General features: G+C 50.1%; 2 protein-coding genes and 1 non-coding gene across 17 annotated transcripts in view; 1 reads left to right on the plus strand and 2 right to left on the minus strand.

Moving 5' to 3' along the window:
- Window positions 1–17,794, minus strand: part of CLSTN1 (calsyntenin 1) — an 833,174-nt gene that overhangs the window by 338,420 nt on the left and 476,960 nt on the right. The gene's annotated exons all lie outside the window — the stretch shown is intronic.
- On the minus strand, window positions 567–673 carry LOC126012889 (U6 spliceosomal RNA). The gene has a single exon (XR_007497235.1). It is a non-coding gene; the product is annotated as a U6 spliceosomal RNA (small nuclear RNA).
- Window positions 14,642–17,794, plus strand: part of KIF1B (kinesin family member 1B) — a 154,698-nt gene continuing 151,545 nt past the window's right edge. For 5 of the 8 annotated variants that reach the window (XM_049775257.1, XM_049775259.1, XM_049775261.1 and 2 more), the window contains exon 1: window positions 14,643–14,709. The gene's annotated coding sequence lies outside the window, so the exon portion shown is untranslated. Of the gene's footprint in view, window positions 14,710–17,794 lie in introns of all 8 variants that reach the window. The other 3 variants (XM_049775263.1, XM_049775264.1, XM_049775265.1) reach the window with 1 other exon arrangement.

Consider the following 17,794-nt stretch of genomic DNA (forward strand, 5'->3'; position numbering starts at 1 on the left):
GTGGTCTAGAAATTCAAAGCACGATTACTGATACTGAGGTGTTTAGGGGCATGTTCTCAGCTGCCAGGCCTCTTGGAAGAAGGAGGGTGCTTGTGGGGGGGGGTGTCCAAACTCTCTCAGCCTAAACACTGGCATACCTGAAGTTTGGACAGGTTAATGTTCCCGCAGAGAATCATAGAAGGGTGATGAGGCAGGGCTATAGGCAAAATGGTGATTCTGGTTGATGGAGGCAGCAGACTCCTCCCAAAATTACCAACTTTTTTGCTACATGCCTGGTGTACACATGAGTTTTCTTGGCTTGATTTGCATCTCTTTCAAGAACATAGCAACTACCCCAGCATGCTTTTCTTTTTTGTTTTCTTTCTTTTTTTTTTTTTTTTGGTTTTTGGGCCACACCCATTTGACGCTCAGGGGTTACTCCTGGCTATGTGCTCAGAAATCGCCCCTGGCTTGGGGGGACCATATGGGACGCCGGGGGATCGAACCGCAGTCCTTCCTTGGCTAGCGCTTGCAAGGCAGACACCTTACCTCCAGCGCCACCTACCCGGCCCCTCTTTTTTTTTTTTTTAAATATGGAACGCTTCACGAATTTGCGTGTCATCCTTGCGCAGGGGCCATGCTAATCTTCTCTGTATCGTTCCAATTTTAGTATATGTGCTGCCAAAGCGAGCACTCTTTTTTGTTTTCTTTTGTTTTTGGGTCACATCCAACAGTGCTCAAAAGTTCCTCCTGGCTCTATGCTCAGAAATCACTCCTGGCAGGCTCTGGGGGACCATATGCGATGTCGGGATTTGAACCACCATTCTTCTGCATGCAAGGCAAACACCCTACCTCCATGCTATCTCTCTGGCCCCCTACCAGCATTCTTTTCTTTTCTTTTCTTTTCTTTTTTTTTCAGCATTCTTTTCTTACTAGTGTTTTTCCCCAGCCTCTCTGGAGAAAGTAGATGAATGTAATGGAGATGATAAAGATGTAAAGAGTGATAGAAGCAGTTGGTATTCATTGAGCATTTACTATAGTCCAATAGTTATATCATGTACTTCACACAACTCTTAAAAATGTGTTACTTTGGGCCTGAGAGATAACATGGAGGCAGGGTGTTTGCCTTGCATGCAGAAGGACGTGATTTGAATCCCCACATCCCATATGGTCCCCCAAGCCTGCCAGGAGCAATTTCTGGGCATAGAGCCAGGAATAACCCCTGAACGCTGCTGAGTGTGACCCCCCCAAAAAAGTGTTATTTTGGGGGCCAGAGAGCTAGCACAGTGGTAGGGGGATTGCCTTGCTTGCAGCTGACCCAGGACAGACAGGTGGTTTGAATCCTGGCATCCCATATGGTCTCCTGTACCTGCCAGGAGCGTCTGAGTGCAGAGTCAGAAGTAACCCCTGAGCGCTGCCGGGTGTGACCCAAAAACGAAAAAAAGGTGTTACTTTTATTTATTTGGGGGAGGGATGGGAGGCCATAGTCTGCAAAGCTCTGGGATGTTGCTCCCAGCTAGGGGCTTACTCTTGGCAGTGCTCAGGGAAACATGTGGTGCCAGGGATTGAACCCAGCACGCTTGCAAAAGAAAACAAAACTGTTGCAAGTCAGCCCCTGAAGAGGTTGACTGATGGAGGGATGGAGGATGAGGCCTTTCTCCTCCAGGTCGGACCACGCGTCTGTTACCCTGTTCAGTCGGCAGTTCTGAGGTGAATGCGGTGGGAAGAAAGCCAACAGGCAGTCAGGTTTCTGAAGAAAACAGCTCTTTATTCCGTGAAGAGGCCGAAGCCAAAGGCCTAAGACTAGGCCCCAGGAAACAAGCCCCTCGCCTTCCACAGACCCTTGCTTTTATCCCCCAGAATCAGGTACCACCCAATGGTGGGATCAGATACCACCCAATGGTGGAAGCAGAATCAGGTACCACCCTAGGGTGGGGGCAGAATGCCAGGTCACACCCTAGAGTAGGGCACAATCACCGATCAGGGTAGGGTCAGTAACATAATAATCCCATTAAAATGTTTACATACGGGGCCGGGCGGTGGCGCTAAAGGTAAGGTGCCTGCCTTACCTGCGCTAGCCTAGGAAGGACCGCGGTTCGATCCCCCGGCGTCCCATATGGTCCCCCAAGCCAGGAGCGACTTCTGAGCACATAGCCAGGAGTAACCCCTGAGCATCACCGGGTGTGGCCCAAAAACCAAAAAAAAAAAAAAAATGTTTACATACACAACACAAAACAACCCAATCAATTATTAAGAGACCTATTAGAGGGGCTGAGCATCACCAGGTGTGTGCCAAAAAGCAAACAAAAAAAAAAGAAGAGTGTGTGACTTGGTGATCGGTTACCTGGGCAACTGGGATGGAAGCAGAAGAGAGATTCAGGATTAGGGCTCGAGTACTGCTAAATGGGTCTCCTCAAATATACACCCTTGGGGGAGGCACACAATAAAGATCACATTGGGTCTGGAGCGGTGGTGCAAGTGGTAAGGCGCTGCCTTGTGCACTAGCCTAGGACGGATCGTGGTTCAATCCCCCAACGTCCCATTTGGTCTCCCAAGCCAGGATCTATTTTTGAGCGCTTAGCCTGGAGTAGCCCCTGAGGGTCACCGGGTATGGCCCAATCCCCCCCTAAATAAATAAAGATCACATTAGGGTTTTCCCCATTTCCTTCCTTCCTTCCTTCCTTCCTTCCTTCCTTCCTTCCTTCCTTCCTTCCTTCCTTCCTTCCTTCCTTCCTTCCTTCCTTCCTTCCTTCCTTCCTTCCTTCCTTCCTTCCTTCCTTCCTTCCTTCCTTCCTTCCTTCCTTCCTTTTGTTTTTGGGCCACACTGGAGCTCCGATTCAGGTATCACTCCTGACAGTCTCAGGGGACCAGATGCAGTGCCAGGGATGGAGCCCAGGTGGGTGCATGAAAGGCAAGTGCTATCACCGCTGTCCACACATTAGGTGTCTTCTCATTTCCATGCTAGAGATGGACATCAAGGTGAAAGTTCTCAAGGTCAGTGTACAAGGGACAGACTAAGATCCCTTCTGCCCACCATTCTGACTTTAGGTCTCTTGTCATCTGCGTCAACTACACACCCCTAGAACAGTCAAGCAAAGTTGTCTTGCAACAAACCAAGCTTTGCAGTACCTTCTACCTTCCAGAGTCTCCTTGAACTGGGAGTGTGGCCTGGGGGAGAGAATGGAGACACAATGTCTATTTTACCTCTATCTACAGTTCATCTATGGTACTCTGCTTTATACTATGCATTTTGCCTAGAACATCCACCATTTTTTTTTTTGGTGGTGGTGGGACACACCCTGAAGTGCTCAAGGGTTATTTCTGGCTCTGTGCTCAGGAATTACTGCTGGCAGTGCTCAGAGAACCCTATGGGATGCCAAGGATCGAACCCTGGTTGGCTGTGTGTGAGGCAAATGCCCTACCACTGTGCTATCGCTCCAGCCCATCCTCCTTCCCTCCTAGCAGCTGGTCTCTGGGCATTGGGGTACGCAACTTGGGGCCCTGTTTTCTGGGTCATCTGCTCCTTGCACAGTCCTGCCCAGAACCCACAATTTGGTTTCTTTAATCATAGCTTGAAGACCAGAGTTCATTGACACAGACTTGTTCCTAATTAGTAAAAGTACCTGTTACAGGCAAATGAGGTATGAATTGTATGTAATTCAGGAGAATGGAAGAGGTTCAGAGTGCTCCCAGCAGGGGAGTGGGACAGCACCCAGATTACAGTCCCCCTGTTTTTTTTTTTTGCGGAGCCTAGACCTGCCTCCAACAAACTCTCCGGCAATTACTGGAAAAGAAGTTCACCCCCAACAAGAAATAAGAAGTGGGCCAGAGTGCTAGTACAGTGGTAGGCGTTTGTCTTGATGCAGCTGATCCAGGCAGACCCAGGTTTGATCCCCAGCATCCCATATGGTTCCCCAAGCCTGCCAGGTGCCGCCTGGTGTAGCCCACAAAATAAAAAAGAAAAGGAAATACAAAGTAGAGCAAAGGAAATTTCTTCAACAAGTGGTGTTGGGATAATTGGTCAACTACATGCAAAAAACAAAAAATGAACTCAGACCTCTCTTTAACACTGTGTACGAAGGTCAAATAAAAATGGATTCAAGGGGCCCGGAGAGATAGCACAGTGGTGTTTGCCTTGCAAGCAGCCGATCTAGGACCAAAGGTGGTTGGTTCGAATCCCGGTGTCCCATATGGTCCCCCATGCCTGCCAGGAGCTATTTCTGAGCGCTTAGCCAGGAGTAACCCCTGAGCACCGCCGGGTGTTGCCCAAAAACAAAACAAAAAAAAAAAAAATGGATTCAAGATCTTGACATCAGAGCTTAAACCTTAAGGTACATAGAGGCAAACATATGCAAAACATTCTATGATATTGAGACTAAAGGCATCTTCAAGGTGAAAACACTACTGTCCAAGTAAGTGGAAGCAAAAATAAACAAATAGTTTACTACATTAAACTGAGAAACTTCTGCACTTCAAAGAAAACAGTGACTAGGATACAAAGGACACCCACGGAATGGGAGAAACTATTCACCCAATGCCCATCTGATAAGAAGTTAAAATCTAAGATATGGGGCTGGAGAGATAGCATGAAGGTAAGGCGTTTGCCTTTCATGCAGGAGGTCATTGGTTCGAATCCCAGCATCCCATATGGTCCCCCATGCCTGCCAGGAGCAATTTCTGAGCCTGGAGCCAGGAATAACCCCTGAACACTGCCGGGTGTGACCCAAAAACCACACACACACACACACACACACACACACACACACACACACACACACAAAATCTAAGATATACAAGGTGCTGATAGCAAGAAAAAAAGAAATTTAACCCCATACAAAAACGGGGAGAAGAAATTAACAGACACTTTCTCAAAGAAGAAATACAGTTGGCTAAAGGCACATGAAAAAATGCTTCATATCACAAAACATCAGGGTGATGTAAATCAAAGCAACAGGGAGGTACCATCTCATGCCACAGGCTGGCACATATCACAGAGAACAAGGAAGCTCACCCAGTGAACTCTTCCTCTTCCTCCTGTCTTTCTGAAACAATCTACCTTTGCTCCTGCCCCTGAGGACAGTGTGGTGGCTGGTTTGGGAAGGCTGAGCAATTGTTCTACCTTGGGTGGGGAGAATGTGGCTTTTATTTATTTTGTTTGTTTGTTTTTGGGCCATACCTGGCAGTACTCGGGGGTTACACCTGGCTCTGTATTCAGAAATTAGTCCTGGCAGGCTTGGGGTCCATATGGGATGTCAGGGATCAAACCCGGGTCTGTCCCAGGTCAGCAGCAGTCAAGGCAAATGCCCTACCACTGTGCTATAGTTCTGGCCCTTGGCTCTCATTTGTTAACCTGATTAATATGCATTAATATGCAACTGAGCATTAGAGCGAAAGGTGAGAAGAAAAGCCTGGGGGCTGCAGCGAGAGTACTGCAGATAAGGTACTTGCCTTGTACTCAGCCAACCTGGGTTTGATCCCAGGTTGCACCTGTATGTTGCCCCTGAGAACTGCCAGGAGTGATCCCTGGAGGACAGAGCCAGGAGTAACCTCTGAGCACCCACCAAGTGTGGCCCCAAAAGCAAAGGAAAGAAAGAGCTCACTTGATTTTTGCTACTGCCTTTACAGACATTAGAAAAGATGATCCTGGGGCCAGAGCGATAGCATAGCAGTGAGGCTTTTGCCTTGCAAGCAGTCAACACAGGACAGATGGTGGTTCAAATCCTGGCACCCCATATGGCCCATATGCCAGGAGTGACTTCTGAGTGCAGAGCCAGAAAAGAAAAGAAAAGAAAAGAAAAGAAAGTGATCCAAGCAAGAGAAATGGATCAGAAGACTGTCCTAGATCCATTCCCTAGCAGTGCTTGGACTGGTTCACCCAAGTACCAATGGGTATGACACCCTCCAAAAAACAAACAAACAAACAAACAAGAAAATGTGTTCTAGATAGGCAAGTCTGTCTAGAAGACTGGAAACCTACGCGCACACACACACACACACACACACACACACACACACACACACACAGTTAATCTTCTTTGGAATAAGCCAGTTTCTTAGGCACCCAACGGACCAGAGTGATAGATAATACAGCAGGTTTAGTACATTTCCCTTGGTCAACAGGGTTTGATCCCCGGCATCCCGTATGGTCCCCCAAGCCTGCTAGGAGTAACCCCTGAGCGCCGCTGGGTGTGGCCCCCAAATAAAACAACAACCAAAAAAATTAGAATACAAAGAGAAATATAAAACATTTTTAAATTCTCTTCAAATATAAAGAGACATTGAATTCTAGCAGGAGAAAAGTTCCACTAAGTTAGCTGAGTGTCTTGGAGCGTTTCTTTGGTCTGATTTTCTATTCCTCCCTCTGGATTCTGGGGAGCCGAAACCAACAATTGCCCGCCCCCAGTGTGTTGGGGTGTAGCTGGCCTCCCCTGTTGCCCAATGGGGCTAGACTAACCGGTTCTAGAGCTGTTTCCTCCAGTCTAGAGCCTCTGAGTCCAAACAATCTCTGCCTAAGTGCCATCACTGAATAATATTAATATTGATGAGTTGAATCGAATCACATCCTGTTGGACCAAGGATATGATTCAAAGGAAACACACAAACAAAAAGAGCTCAGTTAGTGATTTGCTGTGAGTGTCACAGTATTATTGGCTCCTGCTTAACGCAATCTAGTGGTGTTTAATCTCGCCCATGCACGCATGATGAGAAGAAAAACACAAACGAATCTCTACAATGAACTGGTAGAAAAGAAATGTTCTCTAGCTAGCTTCACCAGGGCTGCAGTTGCTATTTTTAAATGCAACATAATCCCAAACTTAAGTCTGTCCATGTGTTATTGACCTTGGTTTAAATGGCCCAGGAAAAGAAAATAATCTTTGTGGGTATAGATACTGCCCACGACTGCGGTCTTTGTCCAGAAATGAAGACAGGTCTGCCTGACATTTATTCTTAAAATTTTTTGGCCACACTCAGCAGTACTCAGGGGTAACTCCTGGCTCTGCGCTCAGAAATCACCCCTGGTAGGCTCTGGGGACCATATGAAATGGTGGGAATCGAATCCAGGTCCGTCCCAGGTTGGCCACGTGCAAGGCAAGCGCCCTACCGCTGTGCTATCGCTCCCATGCCTGACATTTGATAGCATGGAGGTAAGGCGTTTGCCTTTCATGCAGGAGGTCATCGGTTCGAATCCCGGCGCCCCATATGGTCCCCCGTGTCTGCCAGGAGCAATTTCTGAGCCTGGAGCCAGGAATAACCCCTGAGCACTGCCGGGTGTGACCCAAAAACCAAAAAAAAATTTTCTTAGTCTTTTGTGTTTTGTGTGTTTTGGTCTCTTGAATCTTCAAGAGATCTTTTTCATTCTAACAAAGGTAATTTATATTAAATTATAAATAAATAGGGCTGGAGTGATTGCACAGCGGTAGGGCATTTGCCTTGGATGTGGCTGACCTAGGACGGACTCATGTTTAATCCCTGGCATCTCATATGATCCCTTGAACCTGCCAGGAGCTATTTCTGAGCACAGAGCAAGGAGTAACCCCTGAGTGCCACTGGGTGTGTCCCCAAAACAAAAGTTAATAAATTATATATATAAGTTTTGGAGCCACATTTGACAGCACTCAGAGGTCACTTCTGGTTCTGTGCTCAGGAATCACTTTGGCAGGCTCAAGGGACCAAATGGGATGCTGGGGATTGAACTTGGGTTGGTCAGTTGTATGTTAGGCAAAAGCCCTACCTGCTATGCTACTGCTTCAGCCATGGTAATTTATATTTTTATTTAAAATAGTAAATAGTCGGGGCCAGAGAGATAGCATGGAGGTAAGGCGTTTGCCTTTCATGCAGAAGGATGGTGGTTCGAATCCTGGCATCCCATATGATCCTCTGTGCCTGCCAGGGCAATTTCTGAGCATAGAGCCAGGAATAACCCCAGAGTGCTGCCGGGTGTGACCCAAAAACCAAAATAAATGAATAAAATAGTAAATAGTTAAAGATTTTTTGATTCATATTTTTATTTTCTACATTTTTGGTATGATTTTATATAAGGAACAATGTTTTTTTTTGGGGGGGTGGGAGGGATTTGGTCACACCTGGTAGTACTCTGGGAACCATATGGGATGTTGGGATTCAAACCAATGACCTTCTGCATGAAAGGCAAACACCTTACTTCCATGCTATCTCTCCGGCCCCTTATTCTGTTTCTTTTTTCTTTTTTGGTTTTTGGGCCACACCCGGCGGTGCTCAGGGGTTACTCCTGGCTGTCTGCTCAGAAATAGCTCCTGGCAGGCACGGGGGACCATATGGGACACCGGGATGCGAACCAACCACCTTAGGTCCTGGATCGGCTGCTTGCAAGGCAAACGCCTCTGTGCTATTTCTCCGGGCCCTTTATTCTGTTTCTTTACTCCTTATGGATCTCAGGGAACCATATATGGTGCCAGGCATCAAAGTGGGGTTGACCATGCTCAAAGTAAGCACAGGAATAAACTTATTCCCTTGCACTGTCTGTCCAGCAACAGAAGCATTTGTTTTGGAAGAACCATATCCAGTGGTGCTTAGGGGCTTCTCCGGGTCTGCATTCAGGGATCACTTCTGGCAGGGCTTGGGGGACCATCTAGGGTGCTGAGAATTGAACCCAAGTTGACTGTAGGAAAGGTAAGAACCCTACCTGTTATACTACCTCTCCTGTCCCCCCCATGGACCACTTTTTAATCATATAGTTGAGTCATTATTTCAGCATAATTGACTATCACTGTTCATTTGCCAAATGACTGGCAATTTTAATGTTTTCATGTGTTATATTTTCATTCTTCCAGACTATTTTTTTTCTTATTTTTGGTTTTTGGTTTTTGGGTCACACCTGGTGGTGTTCAGGGATTACCCCTGGCTCTGCACTTAGAAATCGCTCCTGGAAAGCACAGGGGACTCTATGGGATGCTGGGATTTGAACCACCGTCCGTCCTGGATCAGCTGCATTCAAGGCAAATGCCCTTCTGCTGTGCTATCTCTTTGGCCCCTTCCAGACTATTTCTGCTATTTATATGTTTCTGTGTGGATGAAACGGAATTATAATACAGTGTTACAGAAAATCGTGTGCTTTTGTTTGTTTTAGAGTTTTGGTTTTCTTTAAGATGTCTGTTTTAGATCTAAGGACCATATGGAATGTCAAGGTATTAAATATGGTTTGGCGGGGCCAGAGAGATAGCATGGGGTTAAGATGTTTGTCTTGCATGCAGAAGGTCTGTGGTTCAAATCCCGGTATCTCATATGGTCCCCCTAGCCTGTCAGGGGTGATTTCTGAGTGTAGAGCCATGAGTAACCTCTGAGCACTGCCGGGTGTGACCCAAAAAACAAAAACAAATAAAAAAATATGGTTTGGCTCTGCTGCAAGCCAAGTGTTGTACCCACTGCATCACCTTTCCAGCCCCCAGATTTGCTTACTTACTGGCAAATCTCTATAACTTATTTGTCATGGGTATAGTGGCCTTTGTTTTTTGGTTTTTTTTTTTTTTTAGCATATGCATTTCTTTTGTTTGATTTTTTTTTTTGGTCCACACCTGGTAGTGCTCAGACATTACTCACCCACGAGTGGTGAGTGCAATTAGAGAAATCAACAACTATCATGACAATGGTTGTGAGTGAAAAAAATAGAATGCCTGTCCCGAAGACAGACAGGGGATGGGGGAGGACGGAAAGGGGGTTGTTGATGGTGGGAAGGTTGTATTGGTGAAGGGGGGTGTTCTTTTTTATAACTGAATCCCAACTACATAGATGTTTGTAATCATGATGTAAATAAAGATATTAAAAATAAGAAATTATGGGCCCGGAGAGATAGCACAGCGGTGTTTGCCTTGCAAGCAGCCGATCCAGGACCAAAGGTGGTTGGTTCGCATCCCGTTGTCCCATATGGTCCCTCGTGCCTGCTAGGAGCTATTTCTGACACCTTACCTCTAGCGCCACCTCACCGGCCCCCAGGAGCTATTTCTGAGCAGACAGCCAGGAGTCTGTCTGCCGGGTGTGGCCCAAAAACCAAAAAAAAAAAAAAATAAAAAAAAAATAAATTTTGGGTTGTGTTCTAAGCAGTGTTCTGGGCTAGAAGGTTGATTCAGTGCTAGGCACAAAATCCGCATTACTGGAACAACAGGCCACCCCAGGGGAATATGATGTTGGGCCCTGTAGCTGTAAAGCATGTCCCCCGAAAACCTGGAGTTCTCTTCCTGGCCCAAGCAGCTCATTGTGTTTTGTTTACTGATGTTTCTAATAAAATCTTTCAAACTCATGTTTCTTTCCTTCTTTTTATTTTTTTCAAACTCATGTTTCTTAATAAGCTATTCCCAACATGGGGAGCTCTGTCATCTCATAAATTGATCTTATGTCCAGGAACCTTCATAGTTGATCTGCCCTATCAGTAGGTCTTTCCCTGCTTGTTTGGTTAGGGGACATACCTGGTGGAGCTGGGAGGGTACTTCTGGTGCTGTTAGGGGAACCCTGTGGTATGGTGAGGGTCCTACCTATGCCCACACAAGCAAGGCACTGTAATCTAGCCTATGGAGTTCTCTCCCTGGCGTTTCACTGTTGTCCTTTTGTCTTTGTTTGTTTTTGGGTCACACCCAATGGCGCTCAGGGGTTACTCTTGGCTCTGCGCTCAGAAGTTGCTCCTGGCGGGCTCGGGGAACCATATGGGATGCTAGAATTTGAACTGGAGGCTGTCCTGGGTTGGCTATGTGCAAGGCAAACGCCCTACTGCTATGCTATTGCTCAGGCCCCTTCACTGTTGTTCTATCCATGGGTTCCATGGATAATCCTACTAGGCTAAGGCTCGGTTCACCCTGCCAACATTTCAGCACTCCGTAGAAGTGCTGAAATCTGGATCTGACACCCAAGAAACAGAATGGCAGCATTAGGGGGTGAACTGGCCTTTTCCAAGGGAGCAGAAGGCTTGGGTGGAGAAGGCAGGCCGGCCTGGTCTTATCTGCCCTGTGAATTAGTTTCATTATCTGGGGCAAAGGAATCCTTTAGTTTTGGGATCATACTCAGAGGTGCTAGCTCAGGCATTACTCCTGGCTCTGCACTCAGAAATTGCTCCTGGCAGGCTTGGGAGATCATCAGGAATGCTGGGGGTCGAACCCAGGTCTCTCCTGGGTTGGCCACGTGCAAGGCAAACGCCCTACCGCTGTGCTGTTTCTCTGGCCCCCTTTTTTAGTTTTAGATTCTTTGCAGTTGGGAGTCTTTGAGAGGGAGCTATCCTGTCACTCTCCATGGTGCTTAGTCCAGAACTTTAGGTCCTTGGCTCCTAGCTAGGAAAATAAGTGATGGGGCTCCGGAAGAGATTCTAGTCTGGGTGAACTCCTGGTCCACCCTTGTTTGTCTTGGTCGTTAGGGAGGAAAAGGAAGAGTTTTTTGTGCCAGGATTGCATATTCCTTTGGTTCCTTCTGGCTCTGAGCTAAGAGCTTTCCCACCGAGCTACCTCCCAACTTACATTTTTTTGTTTACTTTTTTTGGTTTGTTTTTTTATTTTTGTTTTTGTGCCACACCCGGTGACACTCAGGGGTTACTCCTGGATATGCGCTTAGAAATCGCTCCTGGCTTAGGGGGACCATATGGGACAGTGGGAGATCAAACTGCGGTCCGTCCTAGGTTAGCACTGGCAAGGAAGATGCCTCACCTCTAGCGTCACCGCTCTGTCCCCCCAACTAACATTTTTTTGGGTGTGTGTGTATAAATTTCTTGTCCCATCTACCCAGAGAGTCACTTCTCCGTGACATTCTTTATTGCTTTTTCAGTTATCCTTGCATCCACTTCTGTCCTAATGGTGCAGGCTTGCTATCTAAGTCCTTTTGTGCATAGGCGGGCTAAAAGGGGTTAGTGTGTGTCCTAAAAGAGGTTCAGGCCGGAGTGATAGTACAGCGGTAGGGCATTTGCCTTGCATGCAGCCAATCCTGGACAGACGTGAGTTTGATCCCCAGTATCCCATAGGGTCCCTGGAACCTGCCAGGAGCGATTTCTGAACACACAGCCAGGAGTAACCCCTGAGCGCTGCCACTGGGTGTGGCCCCAAAACAAAACAAAAATAAAATAAATAAATAAAAGGGGAGTTTAGTATGCTTAGACCAGAAAAAAACATAGAAGTAAGAGGCCTGTCTTAGTGGGAGGCAGAGTCCCCAGATCATCAGAATAGAAAGTGAATTGGAGGTGTCTGTGTTCCCCAAAGAGCTTTTTCCACACCCAATGCACTGGGAGGTGGAGGAATCTGACTTTTCTTCCAATTTCTGCTGGTAAATTGAAAAAAATAAAATTGCTGTTCTCATTCCAGGGAGGGGGTGCCCCTTCCCAGCCTCATGCATTCTCATTCTATTCTATAAAGGCCTGATGGGACTTTGCATGAACCTGGGAGGGTGTGTGTGTGTGTGTGTGTGTGTGTGTGTGTGTGTGTGTGTGTGTGTGTGTGTGTAGGGTCCCCCCAGTTTTTGATTCTAGGCTGATTGGGATTTTTCGAGGCAGAGCTGGCAGTTTTTAGGCTCTGGGGATTGCAACCAGCAAACAACCAGTCCTTCACCCCATTGCAGGGCGTCTCCCAGAGTTCGGGTCCTTCCTGGGGGAGACAGACACAAAGCATCTTGCAGCTTTGACGCAGAGGGGGCTGGGGTCGCCCCCCCCCCCCGGACCCAGCAGGGCGGGTTAGAAAGCAGCAAGCAGCGAATCAGGCTTTATATTGAACGAATTCATTCATTAATTAAAATGATTTTGCTTTGGCCTGACTCATCGGCCTTTTCTCCCTGGTGGTGACGTGTGGGAGGGAAGGAGGTGCTGCTGCTGTTGGGCTCTGGGGGTGGATGCAAGCGGGGGGAAAGAATCCCCCGCGCACCCCTGGGTGGCTTGAAGTTTCGGGGTCGGGAGGTGGGTGGGTGGGGACAAATGACCACATCATCCCCTCCTCCAGGGCGGCTGCTGGGCTTGCTCCCTGGGCGGAGGCCCTTCTGGGGGGCGGTGGGTGGGGGGTCACGCGGAAAGAAGGAGCGATCGGCTCAACCCGGTTCGGTTCGGGTTCGGTTCGGGTTCGGTTCGGTTCGGTTCGGTTCGGAGGCAGCGCCCACCCCGCACATCCCCCTGCCCTTGCCGGCGCCGGCGAGCGCCGCTTCCTCCTATCACCACCAGGTGGCGCTCCCCCGAGTCTCCTCCTCGCCGCATAAGTCCCGCCCTCGTCTCCCGGCTTCGAGCTGTTATTGGTCCATAGTCTCAGATGCCGCGCTCTTATTGGCTGAAATGCGCGTCAGTCGCGATCGAGGGGCGGGGCGGGCCGAGGCGGTGCCCGGCGGCGGCGGCGGCTGCGGGCGGAGCCAGGCGCGGGCCCGGCCAGTCTGACAGCGGCGGTCCCGGGAGGCGCCCTCGGACCCGCGGCCTCTCCGGCGCTCCTCGTCCCCCAATCCCGGTCCCTCTCGGCGGACCCGTCTTCCCGGCCTTCCGTGATGGGGCTGCAGCCGCGTGGCGCCCTTGGGGGCCCGGCCCCCTGCTGACCTGACCGCCTGGGCCCTGCTGGCCCTGCGCCTCGAACCCGGGGCCCGTCGGGGCAGGTGAGCCGCGGGGTGCACCCCAGAAGGAGCTGCGGGCGCGGTGCAGACGGGGGTGCAGGGTGCGGCCTGCAGCAGGGCCTGACTGCTAGGCTGGGTGGAGGCCCGAACCCTGGGCCCTGGGGTGGGTGGGGGACCCCCAAACTAGGTGGGTGGGCGGGTAGGGAGTTGGGGGACCCCCTGTCTTGCTAGGGGACCCCCTCTCTGCCTCGGTGAGTGGGGGCCCGCACCCTGGATGGGTGGGTGGTGGGTAGGTGGGGGACCCCCAAACTAGGTGGGTGGGTGGGTAGGGATTTGGGGGACCCCCTCTCTGGCTAGGGGACCCCCTCTATGCCTCAGTGAGTGGGGGCCCGCACCCTAGATGGGTGGGTGGTGGGTAGCTGGGGGACCCCCAAACTAGGTGGGTGGGTGGGTAGGGATTTGGGGGACCCCCTCTCTGCTAGGGGACCCCCTCTCTGCGTGGGTGAGTGGAGGCCCCGCATCCTGGGTACGTGGTGGGTAGGTGGGGGACCCCTTCCCTGTGCGTACCCTGGGCTGGAGGACCCCCCTCTCTGTGCATCTTGGCCTGGGGGACCCCCTCTCTGGCTAGGGGACCCCCAATCCGAGTGGATGAGTGAAGGCCCCGCACCCTGGATGGGTGGGTGGATGGGTGGGTAAGTGGGGGACCCCCTCTCTGTATACATCCTGGGCGAGGGGTCCCCGTTTTTGCATATTTTAGCCTTGGGGGACCCCCTCTCTGAGCACCCAGCACGGCCCAGTTTTGGGGTACATCCACCAGCATTCCCCAGCCTTTTGGGGGGACCCCCTCCACCCGCATTGTGTTGTGCTCCAGGGCTGCATTTGGGAAGGGATGAGGATGCATCATCCCCTCTTGGGGAAGGGCCGGTTGCAAGCTAATCGGCTCTGGATCTGAGTCTGGGTCGGGGTCTGGGGTTGGGGTGCGGGCCTGCACCCCGCAGCCGGCGCCTGGGCAGCCATGTTGGGAGCATGAGGCGACAGATCAGCTCTGGCGGGGCCTGTGCGGTGACAGCGGGGCGGGGCGGCGGCTGCTGCTGCTGCGGGAGCGAAGGAGGGAGAAGGCCGCAGCCCGGCATTGTTCGTGTGTCGCACCCAGGCGAGCTGTCCAGCCGGGCCCCGCACCCGAGGCCCCTTGTCTGCAAAGGCTCAGTGGGTGATGGCTTGGAAATGGGGGCCTGGCTGGGGTTGGGGAGGACTGGGGGGCCCTTGGATGGAGGAGGAGAAGGAGGAGGAGGAGGAGGAGGAGGCCTTGCTCTGGCTGGCCCAGTGCTGGGTGGGTGCTCCTAGCAGAGGAGGCTACCATCAGAGCTTGGGGTGCAGCAGTGGAGGCTGCATCAGTGCTCGGTTCATAGTGCTCGGCGGGGTCCACCCTGTGTAGAGGAGAGTGAGCTTGAGGCCTGCGGAAGGGGGACAGGCCGGCTTTGCCCAGCTTTGGGGAGGCCCCTAGGAGCCCATTTACCAGTTCCGGACACGTGGCTTTGTGCCACCCTTTGGGGGAGTCTGGGTGGGTGGGTGGTGGTGGGTGGGTTTATGGGACCCCACAGGGGTGCTGGGTGTTGGGTTTCAGGGCTGGCATCAGCTTGGCTTGAGTCATAGCGACGTCGCAGCTCGTTTCCCCCAAGAGGAGCCTTTGGAGTGCTCTTTTCCTTGTGCTCTTGGATGCAGAGGCAGAAACAGGGAGATGACAGTCGTGATGGATGGAAAGCAGCCGTGGAAATCCGTGATCCCTAACTCAAGTCACATGGGCCTGTCATAACTCACTCAGTCTTTCCACCCCGGATCCTCGACCTGGACAGGGGGACCTGGGGAGATGCTATGATTTGCATTGTGCCCTTTGCTTTCTTTCAAACTGTATTTCTTTAAAAAAAAATTAATTGCTATTTTTATTTTGGAGGCCTTTCAAACCATGCTCAAAGGGCGGGGCAGCCACTACCAGCAGGATTTCACCTCCTGGATGAAAGGTTCAAGGCTTGTACCCAGGGCCACACCCCACAACGGTGCTATGGATTGAAACCTGGCTTCTTGTGCATGCCAGGAATGTGCCCCTAATTCCAGAATTATTTCCCCAGCCCCCAAACTGCAGGGTGTTTTGTTGTTGTTGTTGTTGTTGTTGTTGCTTCTGGTTTTTCAGCCCCTTGCAGTGGTGCTCAGGGGGTCTTTTCAGTGTTTGAGAACATTTGTGGTGCTGGGGATGGAGTCTAGTCTCAGAGCAGGCATTCAGTTGGCCCAAACTGCTTTTTCTATTCCTTCCTTCCTTCCTTCTTTCCTTCCTTCCTTCCTTCCTTCCTTCCTTCCTTCCTTCCTTCCTTCCTTCCTTCCTTCCTTCCTTCCTTCCTTCCTTCCTTCCTTCCTTCCTTCCTTCCTTCTTTCCTTCCTCCCTCCCTCCCTCCCTCCCTTCCTTCCTCCTTCCTTCCTTCCTTCCTTCTTTCCTTCCGTCCATCCTTCCCTTTTCCTTTTTTTTTTTTTTTTTTTTTGGCTCTGCACCCAGGAATCACTCCTGGCAGGCTCAGGGGACCATATGAGACAGCAAGGATTGAATCTGGGTTGGCTGCATGCAAGGCAACATGCCTTACCTGCTGTGCTATCTCTCAGGCACCAAATTGTATTATTATTATTTTTTTTTTTTGGGTCACACCTGGCAACACTTAGGGGTAACTCCTGGCTCTATCACTCAGAAATCGCCTCTGGCAGGCTTGGGAGACCATATGGAATGCCGGGATTCGAACCACCGTCCTTCTGCATGCAAGGCAAATGCCTTGTCTCTGTGCTATCTCTCTGCCCCTAATCGCATTTTTTTAAATGAATAAACACGAAACTTAAATTGAGCTATTTAAAATTTCAGATAATTTAAAAGAGTCTTAGCACTTAATATTTCTAAAAAGATTTATTTAATTTTTCATATTTGGCTCACACCCAGCAACAGTCAGGATTATTCCTGACTCTCTGCTCAGATATGGCTCCTGGCAGACTCAGGGCTACCATATGGGATGCTGAGATTGAACAAGTTGGCTGCGTGCAAGGCAGATGCCCTCCCCACTATGCCATCTCTCCGGCCCTCCCCAAAATACTTCTAAAGTTCACTTTCCCCCTTGCATTACAATAATATAACAGACTTGCAAAATAGCTTTACATTGTCATGTACCTTTGGGGTAGCCCAGAGATCCCCATATGCATATGGCCTTTGGTGGTCCTGGGCATCTGTTCCTGGCAATGCCACATATTTGCCTGGACCTTGGAACTGAACCATCTTCCCAGCTAACTAGAAATTGCCTGGAGTGGCCCCAGTCTCCCTGAGGACCCTTCTCCAAATAAAATGCTTTACCTCAAATAAACAACATTTACGGGGCCGGGCAGTGGCGCTAAAGGTAAGGTGCCTGCCTTGCCTGCGCTAGCCTTGGATGGACTTCGGTTCGATCCCCCGGTGTCCCATATGGTCCCCCAAGCCAGGAGCAACTTCTGAGCACATAGCCAGGAGTAACCCCTGAGCGTTACCGTGTGTGGCCCAAAAAAAAAAAAAAAAGAACATTTACGAGTTAGAAATTTTTTGTTTTGTAGCCAGAGGATAGCACAGCAGGGAGGACAGTTGCCTCGCACATGAATGAATGATCCAGGTTCCATCCCTGGTACCCCAATATGTTCCCCTGAGTCCTACCTACCAGGAGTGATCCCTGAGTACAGAGCCAGGAGTAAACCCTGAGCACAGCCAGGTGTGGCCTAAAACTTAAAAAAAAAATTTTTTTTTGGGTCATGCTTGCAATTGTTGGGACGGGAGGAGGCTTGAGCCAAAGTTGAGGGATGTCGAGGTTTAGGGTTGTCTCAGCTGAAGTTCATAGTGTTTTGAATCTGACGCATGTGTTGGGGTTTGTCGAGCTGTTCTGAGTCAGTGCCACTCGATTCCGATGAGTGTTTTTCTGGAAACCCTCCAACAAAATACAATTTCTAAAGCTTAGATGCAGTAAACGGGTCTCTCCTTTTCAAAACCAGCTGGGTGCAGTTTCCCCTTCTTCTCTCGCTCTCCTGGAACTCATACTGGTAGGCAGACCCCCGCCTCCCAGGGGAGCATCAACTGTCCTGAGCCCAAGTTTCCTAGTTCATCCCCCTCTGTGTCCTGGGTAGAAAGGACGCCAGGCTGGAAGACAGCCCAGAGGGCCAGAGCACACGCTGCCTCGGAGAGCCCAAGGTTCAGTCTCTGTCCCGAGCACTGCTGGGAGTGACTTCCAAAGATCTCTAAGTG

This window comes from Suncus etruscus, chromosome 6 (genome assembly GCF_024139225.1).
Source record: "Suncus etruscus isolate mSunEtr1 chromosome 6, mSunEtr1.pri.cur, whole genome shotgun sequence".
Taxonomy (NCBI): Eukaryota; Metazoa; Chordata; class Mammalia; order Eulipotyphla; family Soricidae; genus Suncus; species Suncus etruscus.